Consider the following 16,400-nt stretch of genomic DNA (forward strand, 5'->3'; position numbering starts at 1 on the left):
CATATTCAAAATCTTGAATCAAATACAAATATCCTTATAACAAATTACAATGTGTTACTAACCATAAGAATTTTTAAAATGGAAAATTATATCGACATCATTGTTTGAAAGGAAGAATCGTATGCTTTTATCAAACATTTTTCATAAGAAATATTAAAATTAGACTTCGAAAGTGGAATTTGTTGTAACAAAAAGAAGATAAAATTGAATGTACTTTTTTAATTATGTCATTTAAGAGGAAGTTCTTTTCAGAAACAAAGAGAACGAAAATTTAGATTCCAAAGTTTGTATAATTTTATCAATTCTTAATAAATGTACTTTATTAAGTATCCCATTTAAGAGGATGTTCTTTTGAGAAACAAGGAGATCGAAAATTTAGATTCGAGAGGCTTGTATAATTTTATCAACTCTTACTGATAAATTTCTTAATGATAAATTGAAACGTCATATATCTTTGGAGAAGACTTCTATGGCAATGTGTTGTTATATATTTTGTATTTCTATCAAGGTTTAAGATTTCCATATTCTTATATTTCACAATAAATTTATTTTTCAATTAATATTTCATATTGGATACAAGAATATGTATGTGATTTTTTAAATAAAAATATGTTTTTTAAATATTAATATATTTTTTGTGCTCAATATTTTATTGATTTTATTAATTATTTAATTTAATTTTGTAATTAATTTTTTTTCTTGTGTTTTATCTCAATGCACATGTTTCCAGTTAGGATAGGTAATTAGACATAATATTTCTAACATATACAGATAGTTAAATTTTATAAATTATAATGTTATTTTTCTAATTTAATTGATATTAAATTTATTCCAACATTTTAGGTGGAAACTATACCAAATGAGAGCAAGTCCAATGGGGACTTGCCATTAAATGATTCTAGCTTGTTGTTGGGGGAATTTTTTTTCTAACAATTAACATGCTAATTTGAACCATAAGGATATTGTTTAAGATGATGTTATCATAAAATAATCAACTATAAATCTAAAGTTAAGATGAATTCACATATACATTTCAAAGTTATTGAATAAAGTTAAGATGAATTTGCGTATACATTTCAAAGTTATTGCATGTTATTCAAGCTACTTTTTATAGAGAGTAGAATTTTTAAGATATATATATATATATATATATATATATAACAAAAAATACAAATATTATAGAAATATTCAAACAAAATAAGTGATTGTGTATGATTGTATGTTATTAATACTAATGTAGATCTATGTTACATCTATTAATCACTAAGTGGAATAAAGGTCAATTGCGACACCAATTTATTTGTGATTAAAAGATTGAGATTTAGATGGATTTATGTGAGTTTATTTCCTTATGACTATTATGGATGATGAAAAAATCAAATTTTATGAACTTTATTTTTCAATTGAATTTATAAGGATTACAATACATTATACATCTCTCCTATACCACGTTTAAAGTGCACCTGTTTACTCTTGCTGGGAAAATGAAATATGGAGTGCATAATCCTTTACTAATAGTGTTTTTGAATAATAATAATATATTATCATGGTTGTGATGGAATGAATAGCCATATTATCAATGCCTTGGACATGAACATTAGTTTTTTTCCCTTGGAAAAATATGGAGTGCATAACCCTTTACTAATTGTGTTTTTGAATAATAGTAATATATTATCATGGTTGTGATGGAATGAATAGCCATATTATCAATGCCTTGGACATGAACATTAGTTTTTTTCCCTCGGAAAAATTTGGGCAGATCAACCCCGAAGGGAGTCTTTTAAAGCCCATCGACGAGATTAGCAGGGTCTAACCCAAGGGTGTCGAGGAGAATTGCTCATGTGACCTCCCGATCGGGGAGGTACTTAAAAGCAAGGACTCAAATATTTGAGCTAACTCTTGGGGCTTGGACATGAACATTAGTTGTTTTCAATTCTAGTAAATATAATTGATCTGTGGGAACAAATTTTGATCTCTTCTATGAATCATAGGAAACTACACTCAATCATTCCCAACAAAGAACAAATGCTATATCGAATTTATTACTTCACACAACCTTTACATCTAAACTTTATCTATAAAAACAAAATGTTTTAGAGGTATAAATTTAGAAGGAAGCATTAGAAACTCCTATTGAGTCCATGTAGTTGTACCACCATCTTAGATCACAAATTCCACTTGCATTTATTCAAAGTAGGGTATCATCCCTTAAGACATCAAAATCCATTATATGTACTTAGAAATAAGTTTAGAATATGAATATAAAAAACCTCATGATGGTCATTTTTATAAGTCTTGTTGAATGTAGAAGACTCTTTCTGGCTTTGCCATGCCAATTAATTCATTTTATAGGATTTTGACACTTATTGGAACATGAAAATGTTTTAGGTGAAATTCACAAGTTCACCTTGTTATTAAGTTAAAGGTTCTAATTAGAAATTTATGTTAGGATATTTAGACACTTAGGAGTTATTTGTGCTCAACTTGGTGTAATGTGTCTATTAGGTAGAATCATGTTTCTTTAGTATGAATTAATTGCATCATAATTTGATGGTCATGATGTATTCTAGACATAAAGTAATCTAATGGTTTACATTCTCCTGTATATTAATGACTATTGATCCATGACTTAACACCCAATCGGTCCATAATGTCGATTTAAAGAGCATGGGGGGTTACTGTTAATAATGATTTCATGAGAAATATCTTATGTAAAGTTCTTTCCTTTATCATCACTTAAATTTCCTCTAGTGGCCACATTGACTGGGGATGTGGAGTATTTCCCTCTTTGAGGGTTTCAACCACATAAAAATACAAGAGCTATGATATTTGATCTAGTTGTGTGAGTAGTTATTGAAGGCGTTTGTCTTATATGGAATGAATTAACATGTATCATAGCATGTTCAAATAGCTACTCTTTTTGTTGATCGATATCTTGAGCTTGTGTTGCCATTTATAATATTAATTATTTCCATACATTTCTTTTCCTAAACAATTTATTCCATTATGTCTAGAGAATTGGTTTTATTTAATAAAACCTTTCCTTTCATAAAGAAAGGTGTCTAGTTTCCCAAGATACAATTTTTTTCATTATGTCACGAGATATACAATTTAATTGCACTTTAAAATAATAATTATAGAGTTCGTTTTCCATTTTTATGTTTATATTCTTAGTTTGATACTCTTTATAATTTACATATTTTTAGTTTGATACTCTTTATAATTTACATTTTCCCGTTTCCCCCCACTCTATAAAATCTTGGCAAATTAGAAGCAGTGTTGAAAATATTTTTCTTAACTACATATTCTCTTTGTAGTGCTCTATGTGATCTCAAAAAATAAAAATAAAAAAGGGGAAAACTTGTATTTTTTAGCAAGTTAATTGATATTTAACCCCATTGTTGTTGAGAATTAGATTTTTTTATTTGTTTTTAACAAAAAATTGTTTGATTTTGGATAAGTATTTTTTTTTGTAAGCATGCACTCTGAGGCAAAGATCCAAGAACACCAACACCAACAATCCTATCCTCCACTACCATTAGTATGTGGTTTGCACTATCTCACTTGGTTAAAAATTACTTTATATAGTAAGAAGTCTTGAGTTCAAATCTCTTTTTAAGTTACATGCAACTCTAGTTTATAAAGTAACTTCATTATAAAAGTGTTTATCACTTGTTTTATAAAACTAGGTGACTTCATAAAGTAATGTATTTGTATAATTGAGCTTATAGGTAAAGTTAGTGAGGGTTTTTTTATTATTAAATTTTCACATCATCTACAACCATACACGTGAACTTCTACTTACCGTTTGGTTATTTGTTATCATTATTTCCTTTTTTTTAATGACATAACCTTCATATTTGAAGCCCATTTTTAGAGTTTTTTTAAATATTCAATTTTTTCTAGAGATGTCCATTTGGCTAGTCAATTTCAACTTTTGAAACCATATTATAGATATTTTCATATGGCCACTCCAAGTGAAATTTTTCTTACTAGTGTTGTAACATGATTAGTTTTGATTAAACTGCGTGATCAAACAATTTCTACTGTGTATTCTCTGGAATGATTGGATCTATTGAGATTCACTAGCCAAAAAACATGTAGCCATATGGCTTCATTGTTTTCACCTCATTTGATTGATAGTTGTCTTCAGCATGAATTTGTATTTTGTGTAATTACTGTATGAATAATGTAATCCATGGACAATACATTTTTCCATAAATGGTTTACTTTTCAAAACTGATAAGTAGGGTTTATCATTAGGAGTTAACTGAAATAGAAAAAAAAAATCATAAAAATAGTCCAACAATGCTATTAAAACTATAATTTTGTTGTGTGTGACATAGAATGCAAGGTAGGGGTGGTGTTCTAATGGCTTCTTATTCTAGTTGTTATTCCTAAGCCTGGATCAGGTTCATGATCCCTGATCCAACTCATGATCTAACTCAGAAGAGAAAGCCTAAGCCAAAGCCCTCTCCTACACCCAAAAAGAGCTCTCGAGTAGCAACTTCCCCACAGGGTAAGATTTCTCAAGATTAAATTTTGGCTACCAAAATGTTGTTAAAACTTCAATTTTTCAGTGTGACATAGAATGAACAAACTCAAGTTTGGCCAAACAACAAAAGACAATATTGATTATGATTTATTTCTCAAATTTTGTAGAGAATAATATTTTGGCCATTTGGAAGAGGCAGACAAGTTCTTGGAATAATAGAAAGAAAAACATTATAGATATGCTATGTACATCACTAATAAATATCCCACAAGACAATTACATCTCTCCAACTCTCTTTCTAGAATTTGTATGGTCTTGTATGGGGTCTCTCCAAACCAAATGCCAACAACTTGTATTTATTTCCTAAATGGATGAAGTCTCTCTCTCCTGGCCGAAGTTTGGATTTTGTGTACATCTGTGTTGGTCCTCTAGTAATCATTTCCGTAGTTTACTATCAGATGAATTGATCAACTATATTGATTGTTAAGGAGATGGAAAGGTCCAAGGCAAAAGAATGATCAGTGGTGGGTCAAGTGATGGGTCAATTGCGGCTCATCTATATGAATAAGTGGCACCAATTCCTAATGCACATGCTGATGGAAGATGAGTTTATGGTTGGGTAAAGCTTGGATCTCTGAGCTATCTCACATTTCAATATTTCAATATGTTAGATAAACTTGACCCTATGGTGGAGTTGAGGTTATGTCAACATTGATGGTTAACAGTTGTGGTTTTGGGCACCTAGTATTGGTGACTCATGGTATTACATGTAGTTGAATCCCTTAAAAGGCTTGTGTATTCTCCATTGTAGGCAACCATGGTTGAGTGGTGAAAGCTCAGGTTGTTGGCCGACTTGGCTATGTTTTAGCAAGGACAATAATAGATCTATTGTTGGTTGGTTTTTCCCCTAATTGGGGTTTTCCAGATAATCATGGTGTACATGGTTTGAATGTGTATTTCTTGATTGTTATATTTATTTCTCTTGAACCCTAACAAATGGTATGTTGGCAAGGGCCTTGGATAGTTGTTTGAAATGTTCCCATCGACAAAGTGGTGGTGCTGGTTGAAGCAATAGCTCATTGCACAAAACAACAATGTCCGTTGAGTGATGGTTTGATGAGGAGCATGAAGAAAATGAAGTCTCGAGCCTTTCCCAAGCCCTGGGAATATTTTTTGGAAATTTAAATTAAATTTTGAAATTGTAAATTAGATTAAGTTGAGTTAGTCTGAGTGCATGAAGACCAAATCCGCGTGCTATCTGTACGTGTATTCTCTGCAGTCCCGTGAAGACCAGAGCGTGCCACATGCGTGTATACTCTGAGGTCCGGTTTGGTTTGTAAATCGTGAAGAGTGGAGGTTGGAGAAAAACCTTCTGCACGGCGTGAAGAGGAGGCACCGTCCTATGTAAAGAGAAAGGAGGACGCAGGAACCTACATACTCTGCATCCAGAATTGGAGTGGAGCGATGAGGCACCGGCGTGGAGAGAGGAATCTTTGCATGCATCGAGGAGCCTTGACATCTGCGTCAAGGAGGGCACCACTACTGCGTACCCGCCAAAGGCGCATTGGCGAATGCTGCCCTGCGTGTGAAGTGTTGCCCCTGAGGGTGAAACCCCTCCATCGTTGACCACGATGCTACTATCGAAGAGAAAGGAGGACGTAGAGGATTACCAGAAAGCCTGTCTCAGTCGAAAACCTGCCTGATCTACTGAAGCCGAGAGATCAAAACAAAAGAACAGAGCATTGTTTTCATAAAATCAAGAATGTCAGGTAATTCTTTTTTTTTCCAGAGAAATTTTTTGAAAGGCTTTTATGGTTAAAGAAAAAATTCTATTCTAAAATAGTAACAAAAATTTTAAATAAAAATTCAGTTACAAGGGAAGGGTTAAATAGTGGGATAGGAGTCTTACAGGGTGAAATGCATGGTTAAACTTGCAGCAATTCAAGTTGTGTGTGGGTCAAGATAGCAACAAAATAAAAATAAAATGGAAATTTTCATGTAAATGGTTATACGACTGTAAGACCTGGTAAGGAATGCATAACCGAGTAAATCACTGGTAAAGTCTAAATGTCCACTTGGGTGATATGGAGATGCATGTGGTGGTATGATGAAGCATGTTGAACTAAGAAAACTTGTGAGATTATCAAATACCCTAACATTGACTGGGTAGGGCCTGGAGGTGAGTGGTGGCTGGCTCACTTGGCAGATTTGGCTAGATTTGGCCAAGGAAAACCCAAAGTCAAGTTTAAAGGGGGATTGTTAGATAAACTTGACCCTATGGTGGAGTTGAGGTTATGTCAACCGTTAGGGTTAACAGTATTGGTTTTGGGCACCTAGTATTGGTGACTCACGGTATTGAGCTCATGGTATTACATGTAGTTCAAGCCCTTAAAAGACTTGTGTATTCTCCATTGTAGGCAGCCATGGTTGAGCGATGAAAGCTCAGGTTGTTGGCTGGCTTGGCTGTGTTTTAGCTAAGGACAATAATAGATCTATTGTTGGTTGGTTTTTCCCCCAATTGGGGTTTTCCACATAATCATGGTGTACATGGTTTGAATGTGTATTTCTTAATTGTTATATTTATTTCTCTTGAACCCTAACACAATATAGTTTGTTTTGGTATATGCCTCATAAACTCATGGAGCAATTGAGCTCTCGACACCATTCTTTAATAAAGAATTGTATGTGGTGAGAAAACTGGTACCGTGGAAGAATGGATTTATGTATTCACAATTGACCCATTGGCATGTTCTTAATTTTGTTCATGGTAAATGGTAATCATAAAAATTTTACTTATTTTTTCTCTACTACTCTTTCCTTTACTGAGTTTCGTTTGCAACATGTGGTGCAATTACTCGTTTATAATACTTGTATCATATCAGATTATGGCATGTCTAAAAAAATACATCTCTGTAAACCTATAATAACTTGTTATATTCTCTTCTTTTAATTATTAAACAATTACAACTCAAATTCAAATGTTAAGCTTTACTAACTTCTTTTTGATTGAAATTATTTCTATAATATGTTATTAAACTTTATGTTATTCATCTTGTTTTTACAATTATATGAATATGCCAAGAGTTTTAAGAGTTTTGGTGTTTGGAATCCATTTGCAGCAGTCCCACTCGTATTTGTTAAATATCTTCCAACTTATTACTTTACTTAAAATACAAACCTAAAAATGATTTAATTATAAAATTTACTAAAAATTTGTAAAAAAAACATTATACAAAATATGGAATGAGATATTACATGGTATCTGCATTTTCTATCACATTTGCAAAAACTAGTAGAATGTAAATAAAAGCTTCCGGTTTTGAAATTAAACTTTAGACCTCTTCTCTATAACTTTATAAGACTGATAGAATGTATATTAGAACTCTAAATTTTAAAAATAATCCATTAAAATTTTAAAATTAAAATTAAATTTTCTTTAATTTTACGGGTTTTGAAATAGTTAATATTTCGTATATTAATAGAAACGCTCACAGTGCCGATCTAATAGGCAACGGTAGTTAGTTTATATTCCGTTTGTGTGGAAAAATTAAATATTCAATAAATATTCTAGTCTGTGTAGAAAAACTAACTTGGTTATGTTCCTTGTGTTTCTTGAAACTTTAACATTTACTCGTTAATAGTACTGTGAGGAAATGGTGATGAGGCAACCTTATACACTGACTTACCATTCAGTTAATATTTTCCTGGAATTTCCGTCGTTTCATGTCCAACTGACACCCACAAGACTTCTCTACCCTTCAAAATAAGCACCGCATCAAACCTTCATGCAAGACTTCTTTGTCCTGCAAAACCTCTACAATACCCACATCAAACATGCATGCAAACAAAGAGACCGAATCCCCTTTATGTTTCTATTCTTCATTACACGTTGGTTGCGTGAGACTACAAATATATATACGCATCAACTTTTGCAGATATTTATTTTTGTACCCATTTACTGATCAATTGCAGCAGAAATGGGTTACTGGGTTACCGTGGAAAGGTTTGTGTGTATAATTCTTGCTACTGTGCTGTCTGCTCATCATAAGTTTGTGTTGGGTGAGTTTGACTACAAAGATGCTCTTCATAAATCTATTCTGTTTCTGGAGGCTCAACGTTAAGGAAAACTGTCCAGCAGTAGCAACAGGATAAGCTGGAGAGGAGATTTTGGTATTGCCATCTGTTCCGGATTGTTTTAGAAACGTTGTCTCCTGAATGTTTTAGAAGTGTTGTTAATCATACCCAAAACGGCAAAATAACGACGCTTATCTTATCAATGCGAAAATAACGAGGGTATCTATTTTGGCGAAAACGATTGATACTCCACCCACAACTTATTTAGATCAAACAATTGATCTCTCGGAATTGATTTCTCAGCACTATCAGATTTCTGGATATTATGAGAATATACAATTAAGTTATTAACATAAAGATCCCCCGCAACCCACCTACAATGTGAATTCTTACTCCAGTATTATGAGTTATGAGTTTGCAACAGCTTGATTTCTATCAACATTCTCTGTCCATATAAATTAGGAATTGATTATTTGGTCCAGATCTTCAAGAAGTCTGGAAAGATACAATGATGTTCAACATGGCTTTTACTGTGTATTTATGTAGGTGGATTTGGTGGGCGGTTACTACGACGCTGGGGATAATGTGAAGTATGGGTTTCCGATGGCTTTCACCGTTACCATGCTGGCATGGGGAGCCCTTCAGTACAGAGATGAACTTGCAGCAGCGGGAGAGTTGGAGAACGTTAGGGATGCCATTAAGTGGGGAACTGATTATTTCATCAAAGCAAGCGCCACTGATAATAAATAATAGAAAAATTATCATGGTTGTGATGGAATGAATAGCCATATTATCAATCCCTTGGACATGAACATTAGTTTTTTTCCCTTGGAAAAATATGGAGTGCATAACCCTTTACTAATTGTGTTTTTGAATAATAGTAATATATTATCATGGTTTTGATGGAATGAATAGCCATATTATCAATGCCTTGGACATGAACATTAGTTTTTTTCCCTCGGAAAATTTTGGGCAGATCAACCCCGAAGGGAGTCTTTTAAAGCCCGTCGACGAGACTAGCAGGGTCTAACCCCAAGGGTGTCGAGGAGAATTGCTCATGTGACCTCTCGATTGGGGAGGTACTTAAAAACAGGGACTCAAATATTTGAGCTAACACTTGGGGCTTGGACATTAACATTAGTTGTTTTCAATTCTAGTAAATATAATTGATCTGTGGGAACAAATTTTGATCTCTTCTATGAATCATAGGAAACTACACTCAATCATTCCCAACAAAGAACAAATGCTATATCGAATTTATTACTTCACACAACCTTTACATCTAAACTTTATCTATAAAAACAAAATGTTTTAGAGGTATAAATTTAGAAGGAAGCATTAGAAACTCCTATTGAGTCCATGTAGTTGTACCACCATCTTAGATCACAAATTCCACTTGCATTTATTCAAAGTAGAGTATCATCCCTTAAGACATCAAAATCCATTATATGTACTTAGAAATAAGTTTAGAATATGAATATAAAAAACCTCATGATGGTCATTTTTATAAGTCTTGTTGAATGTAGAAGACTCTTTCTGGCTTTGCCATGCCAATTAATTCATTTTAGATTCAACTAGAGTTTTTGTGTAGCAAATATATCTTTATAGAAAAACATTTTGAGGGAAATTACACATTCATTTATTCTTTTCAAATTAGTTTTTGTATCATGGGTATGTTATTAATTTCAATTATGTGTGCCAATGTTTCTATATAAATAGTTTCATCTCGTAGACTTTAGTTAATTTATAGCTTCTATCTTCTCATGCCAACTTCTTTAATTCAATTTTAATTCAACTCGGCATACAATATTAGAGCTAAACAATTCCATTCAATTCATTATGCCTTCATCATCAAAGATTCAAAATAGATAGTGTTGATCCATAACATGCACTTGGGATAGATTCCCTGTGGACCCTTTGTGGGTGACTAATTAACCCCAAGATTGCATATTCATATTTAAAACTATGTATTTATAATATATTAAATTATATAATTCAATATTATTTTTATCAGTTTCAATCACAATTGGATATAAACATGTTTTACCCATTTATTTGTGTTTCTTACATATCCAAGCTCGCAAATAATTTAGTTGTTGTACTATATTAATGCAAAAATCTAATTAATATTGTATTTCTGTGTTATTCATTACTAAATTTAGTTAGCTCATTTTTATGATGTGTTTCTTATGATATGCTTTATTTTAATGAAACATAGAAACAAAAATTGATATTGTATATTAAAATGAGATATGTTTGAGTGCCAATGGAAAACAAAGTGGGCCTAATAATACCCACCCAGCATATAATTTAAACTAAAGAAAGCAGTAAGATATGATATGAGATTGGGTAAACCTAAAATAATGTTGGTATAACAAATACCCATAGTCCAAGTTTTTGTTCTCCATTTCTTAGGTTAAGAAAGAGACGCTTCATGTAATATCATCTGTACATCATTTATACTCTATCAAAGGGAAGAAAATTAACTTGGGTGTTTAGTGACTTCCATTAAATTCACTAACCAAAAATAATCGTGTATAGTATGGAATTTGAACTTTGGTACTCACCTATGATTATACCCTTGAAGGTTCCTAGAACTGTTCACCCATGCTTGACCCACCTTATGATTATATGGTAGCTCTCAGATTATACATCACGTTCCAAGGGTTATTTTCGCCCTAGTATAGACATGGGACACCATTGGGATGTTTAACATTATGGTGAGTTCTTTGATTCCTTGTTACCCCATTGGTATCATACCCTTGGTTGCTAGTTTGCCTCATTTTTTTCCATTCGGTCATTTTTTTGGTGCATTTCCTAAGTTCACTAAACCATTTGAGGGCACAAACCCTTAATATGGGTCCATCGTTACTTAGGATGCCTTAAATAAGGTTCGTAGCTATTTAAATCTATTTGGAAGTTGTTATTTAGTGGTAAATTTTAGTCAAATATCCAATATTTATTGATTTCTTCCTATTGATCATACCATAAATTTCCTCTAAATGGTATCATGAATGTGAATTAGCAAGTCAGATAATAGAGGGGAATTTTGGGCCTAAATTATCTGCAATATCATAGTAACCAAATCGACAACGTGTAACCAAAATACATAACACACTACTTTTATAGGATTTTGACACTTATTGGAACATGAAAATGTTTCAGGTGAACTTCACAAGTTCACCTTGTTATTAAGTTAAAGGTTCTAATTAGAAATTTATGTTAGGATATTTAGACACTTAGGAGTTATTTGTGATCAACTTGGTCTAATGTGTCTATTAGGTAGAATCATGTTTCTTTAGTATGAATTAATTGCATCATAATTTGATGGTCATGATGTATTCTAGACATAAAGTAATCTAATGGTTTACATTCTCCTCTATATTAATGACTATTGATCCATGACTTAACACCCAATCGGTCCATAATGTCGATTTAAAGAGCATGGGGGGTCACTGTTAATAATGATTTCATGAGAAATATCTTATGTAAAGTTCTTTCCTGTATCATCACTTAAATTTCCTCTAGTGGCCACATTGACTGGGGATGTGGAGTATTTCCCTCTTTGAGGGTTTCAACCACATAAAAATACAAGAGCTATGATATTTGATCTAGTTGTGTGAGTAGTTATTGAAGGCGTTTGTCTTATATGGAATGAATTAACATGTATCATAGCATGTTCAAATAGCTACTCTTTTTGTTGATCGATATCTTGAGCTTGTGTTGCCATTTCTAATATTAATTATTTCCATACATTTCTTTTCCTAAACAATTTATTCCATTATTTCTAGAGAATTGGTTTTATTTAATAACACCTTTCCTTTCATAAAGAAAGGTGTCTAGTTTCCCAAGATACAATTTTTTTCATTATGTCATGAGATATACAATTTAATTACACTTTAAAATAATAATTATAGAGTTCGTTTTCCATTTTTATGTTTATATTCTTAGTTTGATACTCTTTATAATTTACATATTTTTAGTTTGATACTCTTTATAATTTACATTTTTCCGTTTCCCCCCACTCTATAAAATCTTGGCAAATTAGAAGCAGTGTTGAAAATATTTTTCTTAACTACATATTCTCTTTGTAGTGCTCTATGTGATCTCAAAAAATAAAAATAAAAAAGGGAAAACTTGTATTTTTTAGGCAAGTAAATTGATATTTAACCCCATTGTTGTTGAGAATTAGATTTTTTTATTTGTTTTTAACAAAAAATTGTTTGATTTTGGATAAGTATTTTTTTTTGTAAGCATGCACTCTGAGGCAAAGATCCAAGAACACCAACGCCAACAATCCTATCCTCCACTACCATTAGTATGTGGTTTGCACTATCTCACTTGGTTAAAAATTACTTTATATAGTAAGAAGTCTTGAGTTCAAAACTCTTTTTAAGTTACATGCAACTCTAGTTTATAAAGTAACTTCATTATAAAAGTGTTTATCACTTGTTCTATAAAACTAGGTGACTTCATAAAGTAATTTTTTTGTATAAGTGAGCTTATAGGTAAAGTTAGTGAGGGTTTTTTTATTATTAAATTTTCACATCATCTACAACCATACATGTGAACTTCTACTTACCGTTTGGTTATTTGTTATCATTATTGCCTTTCTTTTTAATGACATAACCTTCATATTTGAAGCCCATTTTTAGAGCTTTTTTAAATATTCAATTTTTTGAGGGTTTTTTTATTATTAAATTTTCACATCATCTACAACCATACACGTGAACTTCTACTTACCATTTGGTTATTTGTTATCATTATTTCCTTTTTTTTAATGACATAACGTTCATATTTGAAGCCCATTTTTAGAGTTTTTTTAAATATTCATTTTTTTCTAGAGATGTCCATTTGGCTAGTCAATTTCAACTTTTGAAACGATATTATAGATATTTTCATATGGCCACTCCAAGTGAAATTTTTTTTACTAGTGTTGTAACATGATTAGTTTTGATTAAACTGCGTGATCAAACAATTTCTACTGTGTATTCTCTGGAATGATTGGATCTCTTGAGATTCACTAGCCAAAAAACATGTAGCCATATGGCTTCATTGTTTTCACCTCATTTGATTGATAGTTGTCTTCAGCATGAATTTGTATTTTGTGTAATTACTGTATGAATAATGTAATCCATGGACAATACATTTTTCCATAAATGGTTTACTTTTCAAAACTGATAAGTAGGGTTTATCATTAGGAGTTAACTGAAATAGAAAAAAAAAATCATAAAAATAGTCTAACAATGCTATTAAAACTGTAATTTTGTTGTGTGTGACATAGAATGCAAGGGAGGGGTGGTGTTTTAATGGCTTCTTATTCTAGTTGTTATTCCTAAGCCTGGATCAGGTTCATGATCCCCTGATCCAACTCATGATCTAACTCAGAAGAGAAAGCCTAAGCCAAAGCCCTCTCCTACACCCAAAAAGAGCTCTCGAGTAGCAACTTCCCCACAGGGTAAGATTTCCCAAGATTAAATTTTGGCTACCAAAATGTTGTTAAAACTTCAATTTTTCAGTGTGACATAGAATAAACAAACTCAAGTTTGGCCAAACAACAAAAGACAATATTGATTATGATTTATTTCTCACATTTTGTAGAGAATAATATTTTGGCCATTTGGAAGAGGCAGACAAGTTCTTGGAATAATAGAAAGAAAAACATTATAGATATGCTATGTACATCACTAATAAATATCCCCACAAGACAATTACATCTCTCCAACTCTCTTTCTATAATTTGTATGGTCTTGTATGGGATCTCTCCAAACCAAATGCCAACAACTTGTATTTATTTCCTAAATGGATGAAGTCTCTCTCTCCTGGTCGAAATTTGGATTTTGTGTACATCCATGTTGGTCCTCTAGTAATCATTTCCGTAGTTTACTATCAGATGAATTGATCAACTATATTGATTGTTAGGGAGATGGAAAGGTCCAAGGCAAAAGAATGATCAGTGGTGGCTCAAGTGATGGGTCAATTGCGGCTCATCTATATGAATAAGTGGCACCAATTCCTAATGCACATGTTTATGGAAGATGAGTTTATGGTTGGGTAAAGCTTGGATCTCTCAGCTGTATCACATTTCAATATTTCAATATGTTAGATAAACTTGACCCTATGGTGGAGTTGAGGTTATGTCAACATTTATGGTTAACAGTTGTGGTTTTGGTCACCTAGTATTGGTGACTCATGGTATTACATGTAGTTGAATCCCTTAAAAGGCTTGTGTATTCTCCATTGTAGGCAGCCATGGTTGAGTGGTGAAAGCTCAGGTTGTTGGCCGACCTGGCTATGTTTTAGCAAGGACAATAATAGATCTATTGTTGGTTGGTTTTTCCCCCAATTGGGGTTTTCCAGATAATCATGGTGTACATGGTTTGAATGTGTATTTCTTGATTGTTATATTTATTTCTCTTGAACCCTAACAAATGGTATGTTGGCAAGGGCCTTGGATAGCTGTTCGAAATGTTCCCATCGACAAAGTGGTGGTGCTGGTTGAAGCAATAGCTCATTGCACAAAACAACAATGTCCGTTGAGTGATGGTTTGATGAGGAGCATGAAGAAAATGAAGTCTCGAGCCTTTGCCAAGCCCTGGGAATATTTTTTGGAAATTTCAATTAAATTTTGAAATTGTAAATTAGATTAAGTTGAGTTAGTCTGAGTGCATGAAGACCAAAGCCGCGTGCTATCTGCTGCGTGTATTCTCTGCAGTCCCGTGAAGACCAGAGCCACGTGCCACCTGTGTGTATACTCTGAGGTCTGGTTTGGTTTGTATATCGTGAAGAGTGGAGGCTGGAGAAAAACCTTCTGCACGGCGTGAAAAGGAGGCACCGGCCTATGTAAAGAGAAAGGAGGACGCAGGAACCTACATACTCTGCATCCAGAATTGGAGTGGAGCGAGGAGGCACCGGCGTGGAGAGAGGAATCTTTGCATGAATCGAGGAGCCTTGACATCTGCATCAAGGAGGGCACCACTACTGCGTACCCACCAAAGGCGCATTGGAGAATGCTGCCCTGCGTGTGAAGTGTTGCCCCTGAGGGTGAAACCCCTCCATCGTTGACCACGATGCTACTATCGAAGAGAAAGGAGGACGTAGAGGATTTCCAGAAATCCTGTCTGAGTCGAAAACCTGCCTGATCTACTGAAGCCGAGAGATCAAAACAAAAGAACAGAGCATTGTTTTCATAAAATCAAGAATGTCAGGTAATTCTTTTTTTTTCCAGAGAAATTTGTTGAAAGGCTTTTATGGTTAAAGAAAAAATTCTATTCTAAAATAGTAACAGAAATTTTAAATAAAAATTCAGTTACAAGGGAAGGGTTAAATAGTGGGATAGGAGTCTTACAGGGTGAAATGCATGGTTAAACTTGCAGCAATTCAAGTTGTGTGTGGGTCAAGATAGCAACAAAATAAAAATAAAATGGAAATTTTCATGTAAATGGGTATACGACTATAAGACCTGGTAAGGAATGCATAACCGAGTAAATCACTAGTAAGTCTAAATGTCCACTTGGGTGATATGGAGATGCATGTGGTGGTATGATGAAGCATGTTGAACTAGGAAATCTTGTGAGATTATCAAATACCCTAACATTGACTGGGTAGGGCCTGGAGGTGAGTGGTGGCTGGCTCACTCAGCAGATTTGGCTAGATTTGGCCAAGGAAAACCCAAAGTCAAGTTTAAAGGGGGATTGTTAGATAAACTTGACCCTATGGTGGAGTTGAGGTTATGTCAACCGTTAGGGTTAATTGTATTGGTTTTGGGCACCTAGTATTGGTGACTCATGGTATTGAGCTCATGGTATTACATGTAGTTCAAGCCCTTAAA

This window comes from Pinus tabuliformis, chromosome 7, assembly GCF_031772625.1.
Source record: "Pinus tabuliformis cultivar Carrire ecotype Pingquan chromosome 7, CPIR1, whole genome shotgun sequence".
Taxonomy (NCBI): domain Eukaryota; kingdom Viridiplantae; phylum Streptophyta; class Pinopsida; order Pinales; family Pinaceae; genus Pinus; species Pinus tabuliformis.